The following is an 18,447-nucleotide window of genomic DNA, read 5'->3' on the forward strand; positions in this document are numbered from 1 at the left end:
TACCACCTGTCCTCAGTCTCTCACCTTGGACATCATGTGAATATCCTATTTTGTCATCCCCCGTCCTCAGTCCCTCGTGTATAATGGCACGTAAAAGTCCTGTTTTTTCATCCCCCGTCCCCGTCCTCAGTCCCTCAACATTGATGCACTATGAAGATCCCATTTTGTCACCCAGTGTTTTCAGTCTCCCACCAACGATGCCATATGAGGATCCCATTCTGTCACCCCGCATTTTCAGCCCTTCACCATCAACACACTGTGATTGATGGTGAACTTTGTCACCCTCTAGCTTCTGTTCCTGGTTGGAGGCTGAAGTGGACACAGAAGAGGCAGCAATACCTTCAACATCCAGTGGAATTACAGCAAGAGAGAGTTCCAGAAACGTTTGGTTTAGACCTCACTGCGTCTCGTCAAGTGACTCTGATTAGATTGGGATCCGTAAAAACTGAAGACCTATTTGGGAAGTCATATTAGGACATCATCATTTCTCTCATGTTTTTTATTAAAGCCAATGGGTTTCTAGCAAGCCTGTGGACGCCTTAGGTAGCGCCTTGCACCGGGGCTTTTCTTTATCCCGCTGCTAGATTTAGTATTTTAGATGATAAGGATTCTGACAGGACTGAGGAAGTCTTAGGTAGCGCCTTGCACCAGGGCTTTTCTTTATCTCGCTGCTAGATTTAGTATTTTAGATGTTAAGGATTCTGACAGGACTGAGGAAGTCTTACGTAGCGCCTTGCACCGGGGCTTTTCTTTATTCCGCTGCTAGATTTAGTATTTTAGATTATAAGGATTCTGACAGGACTGAGGAAGTCTTAGGTAGCGCCTTGCACCAGGGCTTTTCTTCATCTTTGTGTTTTCCTCTCAACTCCCCCATGTTTCAAGGTGTAATAGTGATGCTTCCCTACACGCTGCTCTCCAATATAGTGAATTATTCTGTCCTGTTTCTCTACTAATCCAGTCTCCCAGTTTTTAATCTTTCAGGTTTTAGCTGCTCATCGCTGGATCCTTTCATCGTTGTCCATGTGGTTCCTGCCTTCTGGATCACTTGTTTTTCACACTGCTTGTAAGTTTTTGCATTCCACTTTCACATGATACTGGTGGCAGATCTCTGATTCTCTGATCATTTCAGGTTGGATCTCGTCAGCCTGTAAATCTCCACCTTCAACACCACCAGTCAGATGGAGGAAGACAAGAGAACCCAGTTAAAAAAAAATGTAAGGACATATACTTTGACACAACAACAATTTTTTAACATGCAGGAGGTTGAGGTCAATATTCAAACCTATTTCCTATTTTCTGCTGTACTTCCTCCTCACCGACACTTTTGTTTTGTGTGTTCTTTTATTTATTGAGTCCTTTCATAACAGCAGAGCTTTGATGAGTTTGAGCTGATGGAAGGAGGATCAGGAATAGAGTAGAGGACCTGCTGATCTACTGGTTCTAGTAGATTTTATAAATGGTGAGGACATGTTTATGAATTGATCAGAGAGTCTGGTTCAGTGATCTGTTATTTAGACAGAGATTAAGGAAAGTGTGTCTGATCATGTGTTGATTCTTCAGCATCACTGAGACAAGACAACAGCGCTGGACCAATCAGGAGAGAGAAGACACAGAGGACTGAAGGGACACAGAAAATCCTGCTGGAAATCCCGAGATGAAGTTTCCTGATGCAACGGGGGGACACCTGAGGACACAGAATAAAGAGACAGACATCATGTGAGTAGGTCCTTCAATAACAAATCAAGCATTGCCATAAAATCCTATGCTGAAATTTTACCTGTTCATCAGTAAGATGTTGAATATTAAGCAATTTTAGAAACATTGTAGAGAACCCAGCGTTGGTTTCTGATCCCAGATTCAGAGTCTGCAGATCAATAATGTCTCTGATCATTTCAGGTTGGATCTCCTCAGCCTGTAAACCTCCACCTTCAACACCACCAGTCAGATGGAGGAAGATAAGAGAACCCTGTTGACAAAAAAAGTAAGAAAACGTATTTTCAATTTTAACAATTTTAAATATGGATGAAATTGAGGTCAAATTTCTAACTTTTTCTTTTTTCTGTAGATGTATATTCTCTGTTTTTTAATCCTGTTATGTTTTCTCTTTATTTCATTTCTCCGTCAACTCATGTCACATGACTTGAGCTGACCAACAATTAAAGCAGAAGACCTGCTCCACCTGCTGATCTACTGGTTGTAACAGATTGTGGAAAAGGTGAGGACATGATGATGATTTGATCAGAAAGTCTCTTTCAATCATCTATTATTTAGTCAGAGATTAAGGAATGTGTGTATTATTATGTGATGATTCTCCAGCATAACTGAGACAAGACAACAGCGCTGGACCAATCAGGAGAGAGAAGACACAGAAAATCCTGCTGGAAATCCCGAGATGAAGTTTCCTGATGCAACAGGGGGACACCTGAGGACACAGAATAAAGAAGGACCATGTGAAGTAGGTCCTTCAATAACAAACCAAGCATGAGTTGACCAACACTTAAAGCAGGTTACTTCGTCCATCTACTGGTTGTAACAGATTATGGTGAAAGTTGAGGAGATAATGACTTGATCAGAAACTGTGGCCGACAACTGCAAACGCGCAACAAACAGCAAAACGAGCTGCAAACATGTGAAACGGCACAGGAAAAGCTAAACTTAATTATTTTTTTTACATTTTTCGTTTCATTTAATTGAAACCACAAAAAATGTTTCCACCATAACTTCCAATTGTTCAATATTTTTTTCTATCAGACTTTGAGTAGTGTGCAAGAATTACTCAAACGTGCTTTGACTTTATTGATCCCAAAGGGAAATAAAATGTAGTTGTAGCTCAGATTCAGATTCTTCAAAAGTTATTGCAGATGGCTGATTGCTGGCAGCAGGAAAGGTCTTTTGTAGCTGTCTGTATTGCAGCAAATCTGAAGAACCCTCTGACTGATGATACTCTGTTTTCACCATACAGACTCATGAAGAGGATGGTCAGAGTTGTCCATAGCTTTCTTGACTCTTATGAAGAATCCTTCTTTGCATCATCTCCAGAGGTTCCACAGTCGTCTCCAGAACAGAACCAGAACAAATCCAGCCTTCTTTATCAGATTGTTGAGCCTTTTGAGGTTCCTGGCTCTGATGCTGCTGCACCAACAGATGATAGCAGAAGAGATGACACTCTCAGCATCAGACTTAAAGATCTGCAGCAACTTGCTGCAAATCTTGAAGGATCGTAGCTTCCTCGAGAAGCGCAGTCTGCTCTGTCTCTTTTTATAGACGGCTTCACTGTTGCGTCTCCAGTCCAGTCTGTGTTCCAGATGAACACCGAGGTATTTATATTCCTGAACCACCTCCACATCTTCTCCCATGATGGAAATAGGGTTTCCTGTTTCTCCTGAAATCAACAACCATCTCCTTTGTTTTGTTTACAGTCAAGATTAGATGATTGTTCCCACACCAGGCCACAAAGTGATCCACCAGATCTCTGTACTCAGCCTCTTGTCTTCCTCTGATACACACAACAACTGCAGAGTCGTCTGAGTATTTCTGTAGATGACAGAAGTTGGACTTGTGCGGGAAGTCTGAACAGTAGAGAGTGAAAATGAATGGTGAGAGTACAGTGCCCTGTGGTGTTCCCATGTTGTTGACCACCTGGTTAGACACACAGTCCTTCAGTCTCACAAACTGTATTCTGTTTGTCAGGTAGTCACAGATGCAGGTGATTGTTGAGGCCTCCACCTGTGTCTTCTGGAGTTTCTAACGGAGCAGATCAGGCTGAATTGTGTTCAATGCACCTGAGAACCAAAGACCCTGATCCTCACTGTGCTGCCTGCTTTGTCCAGATGACAGTGGGTTTGTTGAAGCAGGTGTCTGATCAACTCCAACTCCACGGCGATAAGCAAACTGCAGGGGGTCCTGATATGTGATCGTCTGCTTACTCAAGTGGGCCACCAGGAGTCTCTCCAGGACCTTCATGATGTGAGATGCCAGGGCAACAGGTCTACAGTCGTTATGACTGATGGGTGACTTTTCTTCGGTACCGGAACCAGGCAGGATGTCTTCCACAACAACGGAACCTCCTCTTGGGTCAGGCAAAGGTTGAAGAGATGCTGCAGAATCCCACAGAGGGACTCTGGGACCGACGCCATCTGGACCTGCATCCTCGTTCCTGTTCAGTCTCTCCGGCTGCTTCTTCACCTGACTTCTAGATACAGAAAAGTTGGAGGTGGAGGCAAAGGGAGCAGCAGCGTCTCCTAATGTAGTTGAAGACAAACTGGTGGAAGCAGAAGAGTCCATGACTGAGGTGGAAGATGGAACATCTGAGGCTTGACAGGAAAGCTGTGGGTTAGAGGAGGATGAGATATCTGGCTGCAGACAGGAGAGGACGATGATGATGAGCTTGTTCCTGGACTGAACCTGTTGAAGAATGTGTTCAGCTCATTTGCTGTGTCCAGAAACTAATACTGTTAAAAAAAAAAAGTCATGGTAGCATGTTTTTATGTAATAATGTGTATGTAATGTTTGGAATGAAGAAGATATGCTGCATAATCTGATGTAATTACAAAAGAGTATTGTGTCTCAGTGCAAAAACACACATTTTGTTGGTTTCTGAAGAGTAAAAATTGAACAAATGTGTTAATCACTTAAAGATTAAGTTTATATTTCACAGTCATCACAATGCTAAAGAAAAGTCTCACAACAGTGTGAAAATCATGTTGTGGGAGGAAGATATTAAAGAATGTAATGTATTTTGCAGTGTCATAGGTTATTTCTATGTTATGATGTAATATAATACATGTATTTTTGGACTTATTGTATTCTGTTTTATTTTTGTGTGTAACTTTCACTTGATTGGTGAAAGCATGGAAAGTAATTAAGCTGATCGTAGAGTAAAATAACATTTAAGTTGTAAGCAAATTCAATAAAAGCTTTTTTTTGCCGTCACTGCTTTGGTTTTATTCAGATATCAGATTTGGATCATTTGAGATGGTAAATCTGCTTTAGAGCAGTAGAACAATCATTTGATTTTCTTTTTCATGCTATTTAAACTCATTGGCATGAAGCCTGGTACAAACAAGTTATATTTTGTTTGTACCAAAACAAAATATAACTTTGTTATATTTGATCAAATAGTTTTGATCAAACAATTTGATCAAAATGTTTGATCAAATTTTAATGATCAAACATTAAAATTTGATCATCCTTTATGGTTTAAAAATAGCCTCAAATACATAATCTCTTCTCACATTCATTCTGTTACCACGGAGTCTAAAGGAACAGATCAAGCTGATCTAAACAGACTTTGTCCTGGGAGGAACTGACAGGACATGGAGAGCTGCATGAAAAAAGAGTTAAAGGATAAAAGCACATGGAGAATATGGGTGTGAAAAGAATAATGGACAAAAACAAATGAAAAAAAAGATTAAGAAACATTTACAAAAAAAAAGAACAAGGGAGCCATTGAACAAAACATGTCAACAATCAATGCCCAAGACACATTTAGCCTGTCATAAAAATGTATTGATTGAGTCATGTTTGTGATCTCTGACACATTGACTGGAGAAGTATTGTCAGTCCTAGTCAGACCTTTCACTGTCACTGGCAGTTTTTCTTGAACCAAAAGGCTAAATAGATTTGCTTTAGTAACAGCAGAACCAGAGCAAATCATCTTTTTAAACAGAATCAACATATCATAGTTCCAATCCTTAAATTAGAAAAGCCGATGACGTGCAGCACAGGGCCGCCATTCAGAACGCTGCACAAGAAAAAAAAACGAGGCTCTGCCCTCTGCAGATCATGAGTACAGACCAGGAGAGAGACCAGAGACAACAACTACCTCCAGACGGAGCAGGTACCTGCAGCCTGTAAGCCTTCGGCTCCCTGGGATCAGTCCTCATGTCATCGTCCATGCATGTTGAGTAGCGAGGCCTTTTCCTGCCCCCTGTGGCCCACAATGCAGAGAGCCGGGAGTTTGCCCAAAATGTTTCAATGGAAGACTCTGATGTGTTTGGGGTGACAAATCCCAAGTCAGGTAAAGTAAACCAGCTCTTGTATCTCCCATCATTTATATGCTAAAATCGTAGGTGTAGTCAATGTTCCACTGTATTATATATAAGTAAATGTCACTGATGAGGTAAGATGCCATATCAGAGTTAGAGTAGCTTTTATGTTTGTTGTTCCTATCAGACTGATGACATGCTAATGCTCAGAAAACATGATTCCATTCTTCCTGTGAAGTTTCAGGTTACAAGCAGAACCTTTAAAACACCATTTTGTGGCTTGTCGAGTTCAGACAACAGAAGATTGAACAGTAAAACCCCGACTCATCATGTCTACTTTTCCATAGATGGACGTTCATTCTTGTTGAAAGAAAAAAGGCCAACAGCCACAAGACGTTCAGATAAAAATAAGGATAATGCAATTTCTAAGTATGATTTTCAAATAAAGACCTTCTACCTTGATAATAAACTGGTTTTGGGTTTATTAATCCTATAAATTTAGTAAAAGTTTTAAGTAGATAGTGAAAACTATCTACTTAAAACTAGATAGTTTCTTAAAATCTTACTTTAAGATTTTAGTAAAATCTTAAAATAAAATTAAGATTTTATTTTAATTTCCTCGGGACCAGACCACACTAGGACTGTCTAGAACCGCCGTTCTAGAACCGCCCCTGTGCTGACAAAACACACATTTTGTTGGTTTCAGAATACACAAAACCATAAAACATTTCTCTATAATACACATCTCAGTTTAAAATATATATATATTGTCTGTTTTCAGGGGCTGTAGCAAAGAACCAAGGGTCAGATTCAGAAAATCAAAACAGTTTTAAAATGCTCAAGGTTGTTTGGTTTGTTTTTGTTGGTTTTATTATTATTTTGTGGATGTGTCGATGCTCATTACACCAGTTCTGATGTAAATATCTCTTTTAAAATCATATTTTTAAGCAGTGGTTGGTTTTTAAATGCTGACTTTGCCTCTATTTATTATTATTGTGAATTAGGGCTGTTGTAAATAAATATTTTAGTAATTGAGTAATCTATCGATTATTCTTTGGATTAATTGAGTAATCGGATACAGAAAATTTATCAAATAAAATATTGGTAAATCTAACATAACAGCAGTGTTACTATCGGTTACCAACATCAGTCCAATTTTTCACATTTGAGCGTTTGTATCAGTTACTTTTTTGTAGCTTAGAAAATTAACTCGTAACAATAATAGCTCACTTTCTAAGTTAACCTAAAGAGAAGTTGTACAAAAATCTGACATAATATTCAATTTAATAATAGAGGCAGGCTCACAAATACGCTTATAAAAATGTCTATACTCCAGCTTTTAGTTTATGTATTCATCTTCAGTCAGTTCAATAGATGAATTCTCACCTTGCCCAGTACCTGCCACACTTTGGGTTTGAGAATACGGGAAATGTCGTCTGGAGTTGGGGGCTTGGAGATAGAGGGTTATGTTCCATTAGAGGCGAACGTAAGCGTGTTGGGGGGGAGACACGACCGGTAGACCAGAGTACAAACATAAGACAGGGGGGAGAGCAATATGGGATATTTACAGACAAATGGTTAAAAAAAAAATTCAGGAAGAGGGGATAAAAAATTGTAGTTTACCTGCCAAAACGGGAGACTTGACAGGTATGCTTTGCCCAGCCATTTATAGCTTTTGTGTCCTTGTTAGCAACGGGATTTGACACCTTCGTTCGTCACACTCAGAAACTCATCCACCAGCCAGGAATCGTTTCAGCCCGATTGTGAATGTCTTTTCTGAAAACCCATTGTATTAAAATTGATACTGTACAGTTGTACTTTGTTCTAAGGAAGGTTTCATTACTGTCTTTTTTGTTCATATGTTTATGTATAAATAAATGTAGCCCTTTATCATATTTTGTCTTTGGTAGTCTTTAATTTTAATACTGTAAAATTAATAAATTCTTTGCCAAGTGTTTTAAGTGGCTGTCATCAATTTTCCAATTTGTTACAAGATTGGATTAATATCCCTAGGAAATGGAAGGCAACTGTTCCAAATGAAAACCTTGCACTCCAATGAAATTGCTGTTATATTAGCATTTGTACAGACCTAGCAGAACCATATAGCATTTTATTTTGACCTACTGCGAATGTCAACGAACATCCGGCGGACATCTTGTGGTGGTTCATTTTGACATTCGGAGAACGTCGTCGGTGGACGTTCAGTGGACGTCCTCTGATGCTAGCTGGGCAGAGAGTCATCAGTCAGAGGCTTCTTCAAAATGCTGCAATACAGACCGCTACAAAAAAAAATTCCTGTCAACAGCAATCAGTCATCTACAATAATTCTTTGAAGAATCTGAATTGATGAGCTACAACATTTAATTTTCCTTTTGGATCAATAAAGTATTTTTTAATTGAATTTTGAATTTGAATTTTTCTTCCAATCTAGGCTTCACGGCAGAGAAAAGTTTCCCATGTCCGAAACTGACATAGTTAAGAATGAAAGCAGAAATATAATGTCGCACCAGTAGTAAGTTTTATAAATGTCTTTGTGAACTTAGACTGGTTGGCCAGTAGGTGGCAGCATACGGAGTGATAAACAAGACAACGCGATACTTGTATTATCTGCGTTATTTGCGCTCCAATTTCTCTGACGCACCAGTGCGTGCATTCGTCAATGAAAGCCATGGAAACGACGTTAGCGTGCTCAACACTATAAAAGACGCTGACCTTCTGAATTCTTCCCCCTTTGCGACGGGACTTTTGAGAGAGACGCCTGAAGGAGCCTTTAAAGCCTCGGACGGTTTGAGCTTGTCGAGAAGTCTGCTGTGCAAAACTTGCTAAAGAAGCACTTGCTGAAATACGCACTTGCTGAAGAAGCCCGTGGATAACAAACCTGCGAAAGACGGTTCCTGGCCAGGAGAAGCACCAGCAGGGTGAACAGCTGGAAGGTTAAAATCATTCTTCTACTATTTTTAATAAACGAAAGCAAGTTATTACAAAGATATTAGTGACTTGTTTAGTTTATTTTGTGTTTGTGTGTGTGTGTTTTAAAGAAATACTGACTGCTGTAGAAAAAAAAGACGAGTAGCATTCTTTGCTAGCATAGATCGTTCTTAACTAATGAGCCTTTTTCTTGGCTGAATTTCGCTGGAAATGTCAATAATGTTAAACTGTGATGTAGTGATTTAAGAAATATATGTATTTTACTGAATTATAGTCAAATTAGTTAAATTAACGTCAAATTCCTGAAAAATTAGCTTGTTTTTTGACCGTTATTTTTTGAAAAATGCGTGATAAACACTCCATTGTTTCCATGGATACGCAAAATGAAATGCCTTTAATATTATTTTTAAAAGACATTTAAAAAATAGTATTTACCCTTATAATAGCCAATAATTTAATTGTTTAGTTTCTTTATTTTTTCAAGATAGGGACATGTTGGTGTTTTTGTGTTTTTGTCTAAGAGTTTCAGGTTTGATGACTTTGGTGTCCAATTCTATGAAATTTTGATGACTTCTTTGAAATATATAGGTCTCTTTTGTATTTGTGGGGTGAAACAAATTTGTGAATTAATTTAAATTGTTTTGTGACTTATGTGTTAGCTTATTGACATTTATGGATAAATGCCTGGTATATTAACACTAGTGTTTGAGAAAAATTGTTATGCTGGTTTGAAAAAACAGGCAGATTCTTGACCTTTACTTTTTTTTTTTTGAAAAATGCCTTGACAAATATCCTTGGTTTCCAAGGTAATCACATCAGACTAGCGGTTTGTTAGGACACTCGAGGACGCTTTACATAAAATGTCCATTCATGTATTCGTTCACACACTGATGATAATAAGCTAATGGATTGTAGCCACAGATGTTGTATCGTGCCAGGAATAAACTCCAGCTAAAGGTGAGAGAAGTGTCTTGCTCAAGGACACAACGACAGAGGCAGGCCATTGCAGGGCAAACTCCTACCACTGTCGCCCCAGTAATAAGCATTGTAAGTGTGTGTGTACGTTAATGATAGACCATTAATAGGCAATGACTCGTGTATAGTCGTAGTGATCATCAATCAAAGCTGATTTTCACAAACAAAATAATGATTTGTTTGTGAAAATCAGCTTTGATGACTTTGGAGTCCAATTCTTGGTAAACTGGATGGTTCTTTGTCCATTTTTTTTTTTTTTGATAAATGCCTAGACAAACATATTTAGTTTCCATGGCTACATTGGTGACATTATTTAAAATGACTTCAATAAAAAATTAAGAAACACTTTGCAAACATGTGCCTCCTCCTATTTGATGATAGACTTTAATATGTGTGTTTAGTTTGAATTATAGTCAAATTAGTGAACTAATTTTAAAAGAAAAAAAACATTATTTGAGTTGGTTAAAGTCAGCTTTGATGAATTCTGGCTCTTTGTTTAGGAAGGCATAATTTGCATTTTTGGGCTGCAACATATTTGTGAGTTAGTTGAATTTGTATTGTGATTCATATGCTAGTTATTTGACATTTTGGAAAATGTCAGTAATGCTGTTTGTAGTTGTTTTGGTTTGAAAGAAGTTTTGGAACCAGCTTTTTGAAAAATGTGGTATGTGTAGTCTCCATGGATACATTGATTAAATAACAACATACAACTTTATTCTTATAAAAAATCATTAAAGAACAATCAATGTGTGCCTGTTGATTTTACAAAGTAACTAAATTATTTAGTTTATTGTAATTACTCAAGACCAGAAAAACAGCCTTTTGTTCCATTGCATTTTAGTGACATATCATTTTCAGAAGTTACTTGAATGTTAACAGTGAATGTTAAAATTTATTAGAAAAACAATCATCTCAGGTTCAGTTGGTCCAGTTGTGATTCATTTGTTAGTTAAAATCTTGGAGGATTGTGGGGGTTTGACACGGTTTATGTGGTTTAAAAAGTTAGTTCTGGATTTAGAAAATCTGTTTTGTTTTATTCAGATCTTTGGAATAAGAAGTCAGTGCCTGGTCCAGGTTTCAAAAAATGCCTCAATAACACATTTGGTCTCCTTGGATACGTTGCTTGAAATAAAACCTTAATACTTGAATATTAGAAAAGTTTTTAGATATATATTTCTCCTGTATTATTTCTAAGTAGTTTAGTTTATATTTAAACTTATTAGTTTGCTTTTTCTAAGAAAGAGGAGTTTTCAATAATTAGTTGTTTACGAAATGCTGTGTTGGTCCTTTGCATGTTTGGAGCTGTAATATATTTTCACGCCGATTACATTTTCAGAAAGAGTCTGCAATATTAATAGTGGTGTGGTGATTGGAAAACTTTTTATTTTAGTTTGAGAGAATTACTTTTAGAGAATCCATTTTGTTGATGTTTTTTGTCTCCATGGAGATGGTCATATTGAAAGAAGCATTTGGAGAAATATAATTGTGTGAACATTCCTCTGAGTTTATTGCTGGGTTGTGTGCAGCCATGATCTTCAGACTGATGTAATTTATTTCATAACACTACCTTCAGCCATAACTGAGCCATTTGGAGGAATATTAACATGTGATAATAAGACTTTGAGGCATCATGCACACATAAGCACTTTGTATTGCCTTGTTGCTGAGAATGTGCTATATAAATAAAATGACCTTTTACCTATAAGGGATGCAGATTGTTATTTTAATTATTTTTTCTGGTTTATCAGATTATTATTATTATTATTGGAAACATATTTTTTAAAACTGTGATACATTTAAAGTATTAAAGTTGCGTAGTCAGTGATTTAAGTATAATAGTAATGAATGGATCACGTATCTTATCCCTGGCTATTATTAAGAATGATAAAATGTACCTGTAGCATCAAAGATTTGTGAGGATGGGTTGTTATAGAAGGTAAAATGAGTAACTTGTTGCAGGGTTTTATTTTATTCAGACTAATGGCACAATCTAAGATTACAAGTGTTTCATTAGCCTTTAAAAAGTCATAAAAACAATGTATAGCTCTTTAATTTATGTTTCCAAATGTTTAAGAGTTTATGGCTAGGGGTGAATTACCAATAAATCTAAATTTGATTTATTGTGTTTAATGATTGATTGGTACCAAGATGAAGCTGCAAGTTTGTTTGTCTGAGTGGTGATGGTCTATACGTGTTTGATCATTGAGTTTTAGAGTTTGTTCTGGTTTTTATGTAAAATGGTGTTTTTTGCTGTTTTTTTGTGTGACTAAAGATAAGCTTTATTTATTTGATAATTAATTAAATATATTCAAGAAAAACAAACACATTCACAAACCTGGGTTATTGTATTGTTGGGATTTCAGTGTTCCCTCTAAACATTGCTTTGGACTTTTGTGATTTTTTCAAGATACAGAATTATAGCTTTTTTTGCTTTGTTTTTTTTCTTCACAGCCCATACCATGGCGCTTCCAGCAGATGGATCCCCAATGTTGGAGGGACATCCTGATAATGGTAAGGAACAAGGTAAGTTGTGGTTAAATGAAGCCGACACGGTTTCTGAAGACCATGGAGAGGAGTTGAGGTATAGTTCATCTCCGCAGTTTGTGGACTGTTCTACCAGCTCCAGTGATAGCAATATTACCAGCTCCAGTGGTAGCTCTACTACCAGCTCCAGTGGTAGCTCTACTACCAGCTCCAGTGGTAGCTCTACTACCAGCTCCAGTGGTAGCTCTACTACCAGCTCCAATGGTAGCTCTACTACCAGCTCGAGCGAAGACGAGGTAGGTAATGGAGACCAGGACTTTAAATCCCGATTTCGGGTTGTCCAGGTCCTTGGACCAAACATTAAATTTCTGTGGGGCATAGGAGTGCTTGAAGAGGCATTGAAACTTCTGAAATCGACGGTTGATCAGCTGGGGTCCGGTGACAGTAGTCTGGCCGATGTTGCGTCACAGCTGCCTGAGATTCTTCCCCAAAATTTCGAATACATACAAGACATTGGGGTGGCTCGGAAGCCCAAAGAAGACATGGCTCCTTGTACTTCGCAGGAAGAGCCCATTTTGCGTCCAGAGAAGTCCAGACCTATTGGTACCTTGCAACATCATCAGGTTGGTTTGGAAGAGGACATGGCTTCTTTGACTTCCAGCCGTGCCAGGAGAACAACGAAGAAGGTGGATGCTGCGAAGGAGGACAACTCACCATCAAAACCTAGTCATCAGGTAGGTTTGAAAGAGGACGCGGCTCATGTGACATCTGTGACCAGGGACAGTGTTGCTGAAGAGGAGCCCCCTGCCAAGAGGACCAAGATCACTCTTCCTAAAAGGGGCGACGGTTTCAAGAAGATCAGGGACAGTGTTGCTGAAGTGAAGCTCCCAGCCAAGAGGCCTAGGGACACTGTTGCTGAAGAGGAGCTTGCCGCCAAGAGGACCAAGCATAGTGTCCCGTCCTTTCCCGATGATGAAGATCCCATTGTGTTACCACCTGTCCTCAGTCTCTCACCTTGGAAGTCGTGTGAGGATCCTGGATTGCCATTCCCCGTCCTCAGTCACTCAACATTGATGCACTATGAAGATCCTATGTTGTCACCCCGCGTTTTCAGCCATTCACCATCAACACACTATGATGAAGAGGAGCTTGCCGCCAAGAGTACCTAGTATAGTGTCCTGTCCTTTCCCTATGATGAAGATCCCATTGTGTTACCACCTGTCCTCAGTCTCTCACCTTGGACATCATGTGAATATCCTATTTTGTCATCCCCCGTCCTCAGTCCCTCGTGTATAATGGCACGTAAAAGTCCTGTTTTTTCATCCCCCGTCCCCGTCCTCAGTCCCTCAACATTGATGCACTATGAAGAGCCCATTTTGTCACCCAGTGTTTCCAGTCTCCCACCAACGATGCCATATGAGGATCCCATTCTGTCACCCCGCATTTTCAGCCCTTCACCATCAACACACTGTGATTGATGGTGAACTTTGTCACCCTCTAGCTTCTGTTCCTGGTTGGAGGCTGAAGTGGACACAGAAGAGGCAGCAATACCTTCAACATCTAGCGGAATTACAGCAAGAGAGAGTTCCAAACACGTTTGGTTTAGACCTCACTGCGTCTTGTCAAGTGACTCTGATTAGTTTGGGATCCGTAAAAACTGAAGACCTATTTGGGAAGTCATATTAGGACATCATCATTTCTCTCATGTTTTTTATTAAAGCCAATGGGTTTCTAGCAAGCCTGTGGACGCCTTAGGTAGCGCCTTGCACCGGGGCTTTTCTTTATCCCGCTGCTAGATTTAGTATTTTAGATGATAAGGATTCTGACAGGACTGAGGAAGCCTTAGGTAACGCCTTGCACCAGGGCTTTTCTTCATCTTTGTGTTTTCCTCTCAACTCCCCCATGTTTCAAGGTGTAATAGTGATGCTTCCCTACACGCTGCTCTCCAATATAGTGAATTATTCTGTCCTGTTTCTCTACTAATCCAGTCTCCCAGTTTTTAATCTTTCAGGTTTTAGCTGCTCATCGCTGGATCCTTTCATCGTTGTCCATGTGGTTCCTGCCTTCTGGATCCCTTGTTTTTCACACTGCTTGTAAGTTTTTGCATTCCACTTTCACATGATACTGGTGGCAGATCTCTGATTCTCTGATCATTTCAGGTTGGATCTCGTCAGCCTGTAAATCTCCACCTTCAACACCACCAGTCAGATGGAGGAAGATAAGAGAACCCAGTTAAAAAATTGTTGTTGTGTAAAAGTATATGTCCTTACATTTTTTTTCAACATGCAGGAGGTTGAGGTCAATATTCAAACCTATTTCCTATTTTCTGCTGTACTTCCTCCTCACCGACACTTTTGTTTTGTGTGTTCTTTTATTTATTGAGTCCTTTCATAACAGCAGAGCTTTGATGAGTTTGAGCTGATGGAAGGAGGATCAGGAATAGAGTAGAGGACCTGCTGATCTACTGGTTCTAGTAGATTTTATAAATGGTGAGGACATGTTTATGAATTGATCAGAGAGTCTGGTTCAGTGATCTGTTATTTAGACAGAGATTAAGGAAAGTGTGTCTGATCATGTGTTGATTCTTCAGCATCACTGAGACAAGACAACAGCGCTGGACCAATCAGGAGAGAGAAGACACAGAGGACTGAAGGGACACAGAAAATCCTGCTGGAAATCCCGAGATGAAGTTTCCTGATGCAACGGGGGGACACCTGAGGACACAGAATAAAGAGACAGACATCATGTGAGTAGGTCCTTCAATAACAAATCAAGCATTGCCATAAAATCCTATGCTGAAATTTTACCTGTTCATCAGTAAGATGTTGAATATTAAGCAATTTTAGAAACATTGTAGAGAACCCAGCGTTGGTTTCTGATCCCAGATTCAGAGTCTGCAGATCAATAATGTCTCTGATCATTTCAGGTTGGATCTCCTCAGCCTGTAAACCTCCACCTTCAACACCACCAGTCAGATGGAGGAAGATAAGAGAACCCTGTTGACAAAAAAAGTAAGAAAACATATTTTTACCCAAGTAACAATTTTAAATATGGATGAAATTGAGGTCAAATTTCTAACTTTTTCTTTTTTCTGTAGATGTATATTCTCTGTTTTTTAATCCTGTTATGTTTTCTCTTTATTTCATTTCTCCGTCAACTCATGTCACATGACTTGAGCTGACCAACAATTAAAGAAGAAGACCTGCTCCACCTGCTGATCTACTGGTTGTAACAGATTGTGGAAAAGGTGAGGACATGATGATGATTTGATCAGAAAGTCTCTTTCAATCATCTATTATTTAGACAGAGATTAAGGAATGTGTGTATTATTATGTGATGATTCTCCAGCATAATAGAGACAAGACAACAGCACTGAACCAATCACGAGAGAGAAGACAGAGAGGACTGAGGACTAAAACAAATATACAAAGCCTGACAAAAAAGGCAGACGATCCAGTGGCCCCAGGTTTACACACCATCTGTTAGTACTAAATACATTTTTTACAACCGTAACTTTTCAGCCATTCTATAGTTGAGATTATTTTCTTTAATTATTCAAGAATTGAAACCTTGGTATTCCTTCCTGTTAGATCATATAAGCAAAAAAAATAATAATTTAATGTGCAAAATGTTTATTTACAGTGAGCAACGCTAAAACACTTTTATACATACAGTGCAGTAAACAATTCTCATTAAATTCCCCCACCCCCCTCCCGTTGTGTCTTTTGCACACGACTCAAAGCAGCTCTATAGTGCCTGCACCTTTCTATGTGCTTCTATGAAAAATAGTTCTAGGCTTGTTGGGATTTGAACACATTTATTGGCAGCTTTAGTGCCAAAACAATTTTGAAAATCCTTTTATTTCTCAAATTGTAGTGGCGTAATCACACTCTGAAAACTTCCAGAGAGTCAGAAATTATGTCTAACTTTGTACACAATAACTGATGTAGTATTGAATGACACTTATGATTCCAGTAAAATATTACTGAACCATTTCTTATGCTTTACTTTGATCAGCATTTAGGAGCTTTTACTTTGGAAATCCCCATGAAGATGCCAGGCTGCCTGTAGCCCCTTCCTGTGAATCCACTAAAGTAACATTGAGCCTTATTTGGGTGAAGTTAGCTTTAAAAAACCTACTACAGTACGTTTGTCATACCTAAGAGAGAAGGAGCAGAAGAAGAAGGAATGAAGGACTGTTACATGACAAGTGAATCTGACACGTACCGCAGGTTGATGACCTTTGACTTGTAGCACAGACACGCGTCTCTGAAAGCGCTGCAGGAGTGATAAGATCACAAGGATGTCACAATTTCTTCTTTTAGCTCATCTTTTGAGGCAGACTCAGATGGAGAAGTGGCATAAAAAGCAACAGTGGAAACGGGTCAAACAACGACAGATGAGGAGCCGATCACTTTCAAACTCACACTCACCCCCATCTGCCTCGCCCCTCCTCCCATCTGACAGATGCCAAACACTGAGCCTCCCTCATCGCTATAAAACCTCCTCGCCTCCATCACTGTCAGGGACACAAACATCCTGAAGTGACTGGCTGAGGTGGATGCAGACACTCTGAGGGTGAGTTCTTGAGGTTTAAATTGTTTGGCCTCTTGTGCACTTCCATGATTTTTACTGTGACATATACATTTGTTTGCTTCAAATGTTTTTTGTTACTTGTATTTTTTGTGCATAGATTCCTAAATTAGAGCCCCGACAATTGAAAGATTCAAAGCGTTTGTGTCTCCCAGATACTCGGAGCAGGTGGAGTGTGTCGTTTTCCAGAAGAGCGATCTGTGTGTGTGTGTGCAGGAACTACAGTGACTCTGCCCTGCCGTTACGACTACACCCCTCAGGTGGATCATTTGTTTCTTTAGATGGACGGTTCAAATGTTTGCGAAAACAAGTAAATGTACTTTGTTGGGGTTTTATGTAACAGACCCAAATTAAATATTTAATTATTTTGGAGAGGCATGAAAATTCTGTCCCTTGTTTTTAGTATAAGAAATCTGAAAAGTTTGAATTTTTTTTTTCCCCCACTTCACACTAATAGTATGTTGTGTTGGTGTATCTCATAAAATGTCAGTATAAATATGTTGTTTATGGCTTTAGGAAATGTTTAAGTGAACAACATTGTGTAAAACTCCCCCAGGTCACACTGTGAGGCGCGTTATGTGGTCACCACACCGACCCCAACCAGATCAGCCCTTCCAGCCGCGGTGAGAAAAACTGCAAGTGCTGTGATTGTTACAGTAAAATGACGTTACTGAAAGGCTGCCCTGCATTCTAGCTACACCGGGGGAAGCGATTCGAGCCGTTCGGCTCAGATTCGGGGTGTGAAGCTGGGCGATGCGGGCCAGCGTCACTTCAGGTTTGAGACAAACCGACCGCTGGGGAGATGGACCTCACCTGACACCATTACTCTGGATGTAGCAGGTAGAGCTGCTGAGACATCTCAGCAAAGTTTCAGTATTTAACGACGTGCGTTTGTCTCGGCTTTTCTCAAATCTGTTCTTCTGTTTCTTTAGCTCGACTCTCCTGCCAATTAAAACATCAATGACTCTGGAAGCGGACAGCGAGGTTTCTGGTGCCTGGCTGGAGACCAGATTCTGATTATTCAAGAGCCAAAACAAAATGTCAGAATAAATAGTTAGAAGGCAGCTTTGTTTTCTATTTGTTATTGTTTTTATTATTAATGGTCCACAACACAAAATTCATCAGTGCTGTAACTCTTGAGTTTAATAAAATGTTCTTCTTTCAATCTGTTATTTCTGGAGTCTTATTTTTTTTTAACCATAATCATTTTTGGAAACATTATATATTAAAGGAAGGCCCACATTTTTAATAGAACTTCATACTGATCAAAGCACAAACTGGAGAACAGGATTAAAAGAAATGTATTTTTTTAGTAAGTTAATTCATTTGTAGTTTCATCAATACAAAATTCACATTTTAAAAACAAACACAAGACAGTCACACTGACGGAGTATCCTGATGTTGACCTTCGACCCTTAGCTTCAACTAATTCACTGAAAGGTTGGGTAGAAAAGTTACCCAGAGGGCTCTTTCCTCATGG

General features: G+C 39.1%; 1 long non-coding RNA gene across 1 annotated transcript; it reads left to right on the plus strand.

The window, feature by feature from the left end:
• Positions 1-16,703: 16,703 nt before the first annotated feature.
• On the plus strand, positions 16,704-18,067 carry LOC116732213 (uncharacterized). The gene is made up of 5 exons (XR_004341739.1): positions 16,704-16,952; positions 17,123-17,227; positions 17,524-17,590; positions 17,662-17,807; positions 17,900-18,067. It is a non-coding gene; the product is annotated as an uncharacterized LOC116732213 (long non-coding RNA).
• Positions 18,068-18,447: the final 380 nt, after the last annotated feature.

This window comes from Xiphophorus hellerii, chromosome 14, assembly GCF_003331165.1.
Source record: "Xiphophorus hellerii strain 12219 chromosome 14, Xiphophorus_hellerii-4.1, whole genome shotgun sequence".
Lineage (NCBI taxonomy): Eukaryota > Metazoa > Chordata > Actinopteri > Cyprinodontiformes > Poeciliidae > Xiphophorus > Xiphophorus hellerii.